The sequence below is a fragment of the Tursiops truncatus genome, chromosome 3 (genome assembly GCF_011762595.2).
Source record: "Tursiops truncatus isolate mTurTru1 chromosome 3, mTurTru1.mat.Y, whole genome shotgun sequence".
NCBI lineage: Eukaryota > Metazoa > Chordata > Mammalia > Artiodactyla > Delphinidae > Tursiops > Tursiops truncatus.
The window spans coordinates 21,613,948-21,621,868 of NC_047036.1; the positions used below are offsets into that span (position 1 = coordinate 21,613,948).

A 7,921-nucleotide genomic window follows, 5' to 3' on the forward strand; every position below is an offset into this window, starting at 1 on the left:
TCTCAACCACTGAGCCACCAAGGAAGCCCTCATTCCAGAATACTCCAAACTAAATAGAATCAGTAAGAATATACAATATACAATATGTGTAAAAATACTTTCCAACCAGTAAAATGTGAAAGATATATATTATAGAGTTTTCAAAAATGGTCTTAGGGCTTCCCTAGTGGCACAGTGGTTAAGAATCCGCCTGCCAGTGCAGGGGACACGGGTTCGAGTCCTGGTCCAGGAAGACCCACATGCCGCTGAGCAACTAAGCCTGTGTGCCACAACTACTGAGCCTGAGCTCTGGGCCCACAAGCCACAACTACTGAAGCCCATCCACCTAGAGCCCATGCTCCACTATTCACTGCAACTACAGAAAAGCCCACGTGCAGCAACAAAGACCCAACGCGGCCAAAGATAAAATAAATAAAAAATAAAATAAATAAATTTTAAAAAAAGGTCTTAAATTACAGATACAAGTTAGCTTTAGATAGATTACAGTACCCAGTAATTATATTAACTAACAGCATAATTTTATGGAATTCAAACTCTCAGGTTACATGGTTAGAGAGGTGAATACAAGTGGCTATATGTTTTAGATCTCATTACAGAAAAAAATCTCTTTCCAATCTGTAAGACATTTGTTTGAAATGATTTTTCTTCCTTCATTTTAAGATTCTTAGCACAGCTCCTTTTTGTAACGAGAACTGAGTTATGATGTTTCCACATTTTGCATCATGGCATAATTTAGTGCATAGTTTTCAAAACCATAATTGCTAACCATGTACTTTGCTTGTAGATTCACTTGAGAAATCTCATCCTTATCATACATCCTGCATTGAAACAGGCAGCTTGCTTGTACCTACAAATAATGTATTAATAATAATAATAATGAAAACATGTAAAGGGAAAGTATTTTAAAGTAAAATTTCCCAGGGAAAAAATTAAGTTATTAAGTGTTTGTTAATTAAGAAGGACTAAGGTCCTTTATCTTTTACTCTCTGTGGGGATAGAGCAGTGATAATGTATCTTCTGTGGTTCAAGGATAAAACCATATTTTTAAAAGAAAGAGTCAAATGAATATTAACCTGAGTGATTCTGTGAACTTGCAGGATGGTTGTTTGACTTGCAAAGAGACCGGACAGAATCTGTAAAAAGAAAACAATCTTCAAAAATCTTGAAGAGAAATGTGTGTAGTCTGGAAAAGAGGATGATAACTATCTTTGCACCTGGTGAGAAGCACAAAAAAATAACACTGTAAATTAAGTCAGTAGGAGATGTGTGTAAACTTGTAGTGCAAAACCTGATGAAAATGACATGGGTAATCTAAGGAATGTGGGGATATCACAGATAGCCAAATCATCTCTGTTGGGGCAATAGATAAATGCAAAATCCCCAATTTTATACAATTATCCTGCACAACTTTCAAATGTGACACACAAAACTTCCCTTGGGCATAACCATCCTATGTTAAACATGTGCCCATGTGTGGTACAATATCAGAGCTTCATGAGCTTACTTAATTTCCCTAGAGCAGAGGCAGTGACTTGTGTAGTTTCAAATGATTACCCAATGAAAATATTTTTACTCCAAAAGCTTATGCTAAGAAACACTAGGCTTAGAGCAACACTTTTTCTTTTTTTTTTTTTTTTTGCAGTACGTGGGCCTCTCACTGTTGTGGCCTCTCCAGTTGCGGAGCACAGGCTCCAGACGCGCAGGCTCAGCGGCCATGGCTCACGGGCCTAGCCACTCTGAGGCATGTGGGATCTTCCCGGACCGGGGCACGAACCCGTGTCCCCTGCATCGGCAGGCGTACTCTCAACCACTGTGCCACCAGGGAAGCCCAACACTTCTTTTATAAGCTCTAAGTTTGTAAGTTTTATGGCTTTAGGAACTTGTTAATAACATCCAGTCCCAGGTCTTGTTTTACTAGTTGGAGCTTAAACTTAAGACAGGCAGAATTCTGAGAAGATCTCCCATGACCTTTGTATAATCCCCTCCCGCTATGCCCTTCCCTGCCATAGGGTAGGCAGAACCTATGAATACGATGGAGTATCACTCCCATGATTAGGGTTCTTATCAGTTAACTTTTGTTAATCAGATAGGAGATTATTCTGGGTGGGCCTGACCTAGTCATGTAATGTCTTAAAAGAAAGTGATGTTTTGAGAGATTCTCCTGCTAAACTCAGAGGAAAGAAACAAATGGCCATATTAATGAACTACACTGAGAACTGCACACTTAGGGCCTTAGTTCTACAGACAAGAGATGACATCTGCCAACAACCTGCAAGAGCTTGGAAGAGCGTTGAGTCTCAGATGGGATTGCAGCCCCAGCTAGTGCCTTGAATTTAGCCTTTTGAGAACCCGAACTGAGGACCCTGCTAACTTGTGCCTGGACTCCTGATCCATGGAAACTATGAGCTAATAAATATAATCTTTTTCAGCTGCTAAATGTGTGGTAACTTGTCACACCGCAATAGAAAATGAATACAATATGGTCTTACAAAATGATAACTAGTGTTCTAAAAATAATTTGTAATTGCAACAACTCAACCTCTCTGTAGGGTCCAGATGACAATTTAAATTTCTGTAATGCCAAGCAAAGAAATATAACTAAGTAAATAGAGCAGAATATTGTAGGATGTGTGGCAAATTGAAGGGTCAGCTGTAATCCAGCAATTGACAACCATGTTGAACGTGGCCAAATATTGCATTTTTTAAACAAACCAAAAAATCTGGTTGCACATTTGTTTGTTTGCTTGATTTTATCTGGGAATCAGTTGGCAGCAACATACCCCTTCCCCCTCCAACAAATTAAGAAAAAAAAATCTGTGTTTGGACCAAAAAAAAGAAGTCAGTAGGACACCATTTTGTAACCTGTGGTATAAAGTTTAAGAATAAGTATATTTGCTTAAGCTCTCCTCTCTAATATCATCTTTATGAATGTTTGAGCATATGTAAACTCTTCTACTTTCTGTCTCATTGACTAATTTTATCCTCTACATTCATTTATCCATAAAATAAATACTTACTGAGTACCTACTATACAACAGACAGACACTATACAAGACATAATGTGCAAAAAACCCCCAAATATTCCAGCTCACATGAGGTATTTTTAGCAGCAGTATACACAAAAAAATAATTAAAATATATACAATGTAAATGTTCATAAGACCTATAAGGGAAAAATATGAAGAAATTATGGAGAGAATGCAAGATTAGAGGTGGGTGGTGGGTGGAGGAGGACTGTTTCATGTGTATGTACTTTATTCCAGGTGGTTTCCTATGTGCTAGACCAACAAGGGTAAAGAGAACATAATGTTTACTCTCAAAGAACTTATTATTCAGTGAAGTTGACATACAGGTTATTGAACTATATTCTAATCATCTGTGATGTGTGACAGCATACAGTAAAGTACGGCATATTAATCAAATATATAGGAATGCCAGAAGTAGACTCTCAAAGTTCCTAGAAAGTATGTAAACTATATTTTAGTTAGCACTTTCAAATATTTGTTAGTCATTTTAATTAAATAACCTCTAAGTACCCTTCTGAGACTTTATGATTTAAATTGAAGATCCCACATGGTCCTGTAGGAAAATCTTTCCAAATTCTGGATGAGAATTCAACCTATAAAATTTGAAATCCCTGTAACATCCCATGAATCCTTTGGAAAGTAATTTTCCCCATAGATATTCATATAAAGTTATGCCTATAAAGAATTTTGATATCTGTAAAACATAGAGACAGTTTGGTTCTGAATTTTGGAACTTTTCCAGAAGCACAAGAAACCCAAAAAATCTCCATTCACAAAGTAGCTATGTGACAATGGTAATCTGAGATACTTCAAAAAATTTTACCAAAATTGGAGCCCCACATGTCCTCAGGAGTCCTTGAGCTATGGTGGGGAAAAACTGGGAGACAGGAAGGATCTAGTCTAGGTAGAACAGTCACTCCAGGAACGAGGGGATCCCACCAGAAGGGAAACTGCCAAATCCAGGATGCAGAACAAACAGGGCTTAAGCGCTAGTGAAAGCCAATAGAGAAGGCAAGAAGTTTTCTCCGAGTGACCTAAATGTCTCAATGTCAGAAAGCTCTAGTGAACTAACATTTATGCAAACAAATTCAGTTCATGGCTTTGGAAATTAAGGGCTGTGTCTCTTGATGATGGTGGCCCATAACGTAGTCTGAGAAGAAAACAGGAAAGCACTGGAGCTGCACGAGTTCTCCTGCCCCAGGTTGGTTCTTCGTGTCAGAGGAGCTGTGGCTGCACAAAGATCCATGCTATAAAGTAACAACAGTCTCTACTGTCGCAATAGAGGAGGGAGCCTTTGAGTGGCAAAGCTTGAAAGCTTTCTTCCCTACCTTCACTCCTTCCTGAGGAACCTCTTGAAACAATTCAGGAAAAGTCAACTCATTCAAATATGAATGGAGTATACCTTCTGTAAAGACACAGTTACATGGACAAGGACTTGCTGAGAAAAAAATACAAAGTGTAAATTGATTTTTGCCCCCTACACACTGCTTTCAAAATATGGAGACTTTTCTTTCAAAGGTGCTCCTTGTTAGAAACCAGGGAGGATATTTTTAACTACCATGTTTAGCAGTAAATGAGTTTCCAAGTCTGGTGAGTGGTAATCACAAAATTCTCTTTTTGAAAGAGATTCTATAGTGAATTGTGACCATATTAAAAGTTCTCATGTGTTTTTCTCCCAATTTAACAGTCTTGTTTATTTTCTTAAACACTTTATATCTCTTCTAAAAATATCTGAAAAGTTCTCTGACTCCAAAAGCAAGGGGAAAATTACTGGCCCGTTGAAAGAAGAAACAGAAGACTGAACTAAATTGCTTTTCTAAGGGGCAACACAAAGTAATTACATAGTAAAGGGTTAAGATCTGGAACAAATTTAGCGGGATATAGTAGTTAAACATTGCCCTCTAAAACCTATAATACTGGGGGATTAAGATAAAAGTAAGCCACTCATTATCTATAATTGGTCACTTTTTAGAAAATAAATGAACGCTTTTTATGCTATTACTTGGGTACAACTGTTAACTTTTGTTTCCCTCTTTAAAAATCAGTGCCAAAGATTCTCAGTAGAAACAGGTTAACTATTTTTGCTCTTTATATAATTTTCTGTGATAAAACTTTGAATGTAGTTTCAACTTATTATACCACTTTTACCTGGACTTGACTATGCACATAATAAGATATTAATAATATATTTGGTTTGACTTCACCAGTTAACTTAGTCAAATTGTCAGTTGATCACTGTCACTGAATTGACTAATTCATCAGTCAGTGTTTCACAGTTGAAGCATTTTGCTGTAAAGAGATCAAAAATGTCTCAAAATATCTCAGTTCCTAGTAGCAAAATACAGTTAATTTATATCCCATTTCCCTATGAGGGGTTTGTCTACCTTATTAATCTCTCGTCTCAAGGATAGTACCCTCATGATGGTAGGAGTAAAGACCTTGGTCCAAATGGTTTCTTCTATGTCTTTGTTGGAATTTGCTGCACAGTGGATGGTCACAACTGCATCCCTGTGATCCTGCAGTGAGGAGTCTCATTGTCCATTTTTACCAGGCCCTTGTGGATGTCATGCTAACAATCACTTCAGAAGTTCAGGTGCTTACTTTTTTCCTTCAAACGTTAGGTCTTTCTTGTGGCTTCCTTGAATGACCTCACATTATTGAGCAGCCACTAATTCTCTCAGCACAGGTGTGTCCATCATGCGGCATACTGGTTTCTTGCACACCAAATCAAGGCTATGGGAGATCAAGGTACCATTTGGTACTTACCAATCTAGTCTCCATCTTAAACTTTGGCTTTTCTATTGCTCCAACACTCTGCTGGATGAAGTGGGGACACAAAGTCCCAGCTTATATGTTCCAATATGTTTTCCTCACTATCTGGGTGCCTTTTAGTGCTATAATCATCAAAAAACAAATAAGTTTTACTTTCAAAGTCTCTCCACCCTGTCATGGCACTGCCTTTTTTGTTTCACCTAGTGGAAATATACTCTGCATTATAGTCTCCCTTTTTCCTACCCAATGTCTTCTTAGTGCCACACAGAAATCCACTAATCCAAGCTTAATGGCAGAGGAACTGCAAGGAAAAATATACTTCAATTGATTATAGTTACAGTAAGTCCCCTACATATGAAACGTCAAGTTGCAAACTTTCAAAGAGACAAACATGCGTTCACATGTCCAATCACGTAGTTAGTTCACGTGTCTGGCGTACATTGTCACGTGCGTGCATCCTCTACAAGTGGTTGTTCTTTTGTGTACTTTACTATACAGTACTGTATAGAGGACAGTAGTACAGTATCTTTATTTTAAGCCCAGGATGTCCGGAAGCAAGCGTTAAAAGCAGCAGTGATGCAGCTGGTACTGCTAAGAAGCTCCAAGAGGTAATGATGGAAACAAAAGTGAAAATAATTGAGACAGTGGAGCGAAGCAAAAAGCTGGCAGAAGTCGCTTGTTCTTATAACATTGAACTCCTTGCTCTGTGACAGGAGAAGATTACTAATGAAGACCTGATAGGATTGGAGGCTCAGAGAAAGGACGAAGAGAGACAAGAGGAAGAAGAAGTAATTGAAGAACCGAAGAGATTCACGATGCAGGAAATGGCAAGGGGATTTTCTTTATTTGAGGAGGCACTGTTAGTTTTTGAGGCACAGGACCCCAACGTAGGATGGTACACAAAGGTTGCAGCAGCCATTCAGAACGCAATCCAGGGCTACTGTGACATCTATGATGAAAAAGAAAGACCTACTACCCAGACATCACTGTATCGTTTTTTTAAGAGGGTAGATAGAATTGAATCCAGCAAGGAACTGGAACCTGTGCCATCAACGTCAGGCGTGAGTGACATTGCAACTTGCCCTCGGTCTCCTATTGCTGACGATCCTTCAGCTCTACCATCTCCCACCTCCTCTCCCTCCTCCAGTCAGTAACTCTTCTTACCTGTTCACTCGATGCCAGCCCCTGGATGCCAGCTGTTGTACTGTACTACTGTACTTTTCACGGTACTGGACTGTAAGATTTAAAATGTTTTCCTTATATTTTGTGTTTGTTTGTTTTTTATGTATTATTTGTGTGAAAAGTATTATAAACCTATTACAGTACAGTACTATACAGCTGATTGTGTTAGTTGGGTACCTAGGCTAACTTTGATGGAATTACGAACAAAGTGGACTTTCGAAAGCGCTCTTGCAACAGAATTCGTTCGTATGGAGGGGACTTACTGTATTTTTTTTAAACACCTCAAAGTTCACTATTTCATCAAGATTCCCCAAATAAATGTCAAATTTTCCCCTGAAATTACCTTACCTCAAGATTATTAGGTTCTAATAATCCATTCTTCTTTTCTTACTGCAGTAGGTTACAGTGCCCAACTCCTGTGTTTAATGGTAGCGTTCAAAATGGAACTGGAAACACACAAAAGAAAATTATTAATGTCATTATAATACATTATGTGCTCAGGGAGTAACAGTTATTAGCCATGTATTTCTTTTGAGTCATTCATCTTAATCAACCCATTTTAAATAATTATCAGATAATATCTGGGCAGGCTCAATAACTCAGGATTTAGAAACGCAATACAGAATTTGTTAATAATGATAATTATGGTTAGGGAACAAATGATATACAATTTACTAGTGACTACCAAAGACCCAAATTAATAAATGTCAAATTATAATGTTATATATGTGTGGTTTTGCTAATAGCATACAATCCTTAAACACTAGGGAACTGCTGAAACTTTTCGGTAAGGGTAGATATAAACATTGTCTTAGTTTAGTCAGGACCTTCTCCCTTTGTTTTTCTGAGTTGCAGTATTCATTGATCTTTTGAACCCCTTGTGTCCAAATCCCATATTGATTCATATCTATCATTTCTTTGCATTAGCACTTTGAATACCA

At 37.9% G+C, this 7,921-nt stretch overlaps 1 long non-coding RNA gene across 2 annotated transcripts; it reads right to left on the reverse strand.

The window, feature by feature from the left end:
- Window positions 1-769: 769 nt before the first annotated feature.
- Window positions 770-7,363, reverse strand: LOC141278175 (uncharacterized). Of its 2 annotated transcripts, XR_012330516.1 has the most exons (4): window positions 7,329-7,363; window positions 5,793-5,920; window positions 4,355-4,431; window positions 770-1,133 (listed from the first exon to the last, which is right to left on the reverse strand). It is a non-coding gene; the product is annotated as an uncharacterized lncRNA (long non-coding RNA). The 2 variants fall into 2 exon arrangements; XR_012330515.1 differs by lacking the exon at window positions 4,355-4,431.
- Window positions 7,364-7,921: the final 558 nt, after the last annotated feature.